This window comes from Arachis ipaensis, chromosome B07 (assembly GCF_000816755.2).
Source record: "Arachis ipaensis cultivar K30076 chromosome B07, Araip1.1, whole genome shotgun sequence".
In the NCBI taxonomy this organism is placed as follows: domain Eukaryota; kingdom Viridiplantae; phylum Streptophyta; class Magnoliopsida; order Fabales; family Fabaceae; genus Arachis; species Arachis ipaensis.
Genome location: NC_029791.2, coordinates 12,322,181 through 12,323,307, shown reverse-complemented (window position 1 = coordinate 12,323,307; position 1,127 = coordinate 12,322,181).

Sequence of the window (1,127 nt, the reverse complement as noted above, 5' to 3'; positions counted from 1 at the left end):
AAAGAAGATTTTTAAAATTTGAAATAGAGAATTTTATAGGATATCCAAGATAATAACCAAAAATTTTAAATTATCATCCGAATGAGAAAGATAAAATTAGATATATATATTATCATGTTATGTAAAATTTTCTTATCACCGAATGTTTGTGAATTCTCTTTACAAAATAGTACTAGTAAATGAGACATTCTTCTCTTGAAAAGAAACTACTCATCAAAACACAAGCTCTGCCTTTATCACTATCCTGTAGTTCTAGTTCATATGGTTTTAATAGAAAATTAAAATTGTCTTTGGACTTTAAATTTTGTTTTAAAATTATTCTTTTTCTGATTTTTGGATAAAAATACATTTTTTTTTCAATTTCTGACACACGTTCAATCACTCGGAGCTTTTATCTTTTTTAGAGCCACATCATTGATGAAAGAAAATGCAAAGAAAAAGAGGGAGAAGACGGTGACGCCGACGAGCTCAAGAGCTATCGTCACCGTCATTGTTGAAGAGAGAGTTAAAAGAGAAAGGGAGAGAGAGTCGAGAAGAGAGCTTGCAAAAGAGAGAAGAGAATCGCAGCAAAGGTTGAAGAAAACGAAGGAGAAAAGGAAAAAAAAGAAGACAATGGTGAGCTCCTGCGGCCACCGTGGTCGGAAACAGAAATCAAAACTGCTGCCACCATTGAGCAGAATTGAAGAGAGAGGGGGGACATTGCAGTTGGAGGGAAAGAAAGATGTAGTGATTGAAGGGAGAGAAAATTGTTGCGCGCTAGCTGTACCACCATCACGCCGGCCGTCATTGCTGTTGCACTATGATTGGAAAAACGCGCTGGAGCTTCCCAGTGTTAGGAAAATTGAGGTTCAATAAGAACATGTCTAACAACAGAAGAACCAAAAATAATTTTTTCACAACCTATGCGATTAAATAGGCAATACCAAAGATACTCTAAACAGCAAATATAATGGCAGAAATTAAATAATCAAACACCAAAATTTTTATCGTGGGAAAACTCCTAAAAGAGGAACAAAAAATCTATGGAACCTAATCTAGTAAAATCTTTCACAATCAAAATAATGGATACACAATCAATCTTTTTAGTAGTACTAAGACATCTCAACAATCAACAAAATACATTATTA